Below are 1558 nucleotides of genomic sequence, written 5' to 3' on the forward strand. Positions count from 1 at the left end.
AAACTCTTCAACAGCTGGCAAGACTTGTTTTACGATTATGTGATGACTGACACCAATTTCGTCTTCAAACTCGCCTTCAGAGTGGTTATAGCCAATAATGCTCCATTCTAGAGCAGATTTCTGTCCAAAAGGCTGGTCTCTTTCTCCACTAACCACTTCAATGGGCAGTAAAGCCTGTGGGCAATTATAGCCAATTAGTAATGCAACTTCACAGTCAAGTTCAGGCGCCATCTCTTTCGCTAGATGTTTCAGGTGAGACCAGTCCTCTGCCGTCTTGCTTGTGGGAATATGGGATCTGTTGGCAGGTATGTAGTCTCTGGTGTAGACTGGTGGCAATTTGATTCTCGTTTCAGAATTAATGCCTCTTACTTGTAGATTGCTTAACTTTTGGCTGGATACAGTCTTTGTTTGGGATGTTATTGTAGAAATCTTGAGTTTAACTGACTCTTTCTTTACATTCAGCATCTCGGCTGTGTCTTTTAGAAAAAAAAGTAGTGTCACTTTAGATGTCAAGCAAAGCATACACCAGTTTCTCTTGGTCTGGTTCATCCACAGTTGATAAATAAACTGGAACGACAGAAGAAGTACAACCTTTAGACTTATGCTGTACAACTCTATTGGACGTTACCTGCTTAGACTCGATATCTTGTGGATCTTGCTTTCTCTCTGTTTCTTGATTCACTTTTAACTTTTCTTGATTTTCTTTAGGTCTTTGGTTTTTGTCTCTATCTTGATGCAAACATGTAGGGTGAGACTTTTGACACTTGTCACATACGCTTCTTGAAGTACAGCTTTTAGAGTTATGTCCAGTCTTAAGGCAGCCGAAACACAACTTCTCAGCTTGCACAAACTTTACTCTTTCTTCAACTGGCTTTTCCATCATCCTTCTACATTTGTGGAGTGAGTGGACAGATTTCTTACAGAAGATGCATGTGAAGTTTGTCTTCTCATTGGAATTTGTGACGAGTGCTTTAGCATGAAAGGTGTAATTTCTTCTTGACTTGTCTTTCATAGCTTGCCTGTTATCTGTAACAGTTGGCTTTATTGCTTGGAGGGATGTGATGGGATTACAGGCAATTCTGGCTTCTTTGTTGAGGAACTCAACAAAATGGCTGAAACTTGGGAACATTCTGTGCTCGTCTTGGTACTCAGTTACTGTCCTATTCCAGCGGGAACTTAGCCAATCTGGTAGCTTAGCAGCTATCCTTTGGTTTTCAACACAGTCGTTCAAAACTTGTAATCCTTGCACATAGGGGATGGCTGATTCGACACTACTCAGAAAATCTGCAAATTCTTGTAGATCTCGACTGTCTTTGGTGATCTTAGGCCATGAATGAATCTTGTCTCGATATGCCTTGCCTATGACAAAGGGATCTCCAAATCTATTTTCAAGTGTTTCCCAGGCAGTATAGTAAGCCATGTCTGTCCCGACTAAGAAGTGACCTTCAATAGCTCTTCTGGCTGAACCACCAATGTACTTTCTCAAATAAAAGAGCTTCTCTTGTATTGGGAGGTTTTTGCGGTCTACTAATGTTTGAAAAGACAGCTTCCACTCATT

Source organism: Cyprinodon variegatus, unplaced genomic scaffold, assembly GCF_000732505.1.
Source record: "Cyprinodon variegatus isolate N-32 unplaced genomic scaffold, C_variegatus-1.0 Scaffold663, whole genome shotgun sequence".
Lineage (NCBI taxonomy): Eukaryota > Metazoa > Chordata > Actinopteri > Cyprinodontiformes > Cyprinodontidae > Cyprinodon > Cyprinodon variegatus.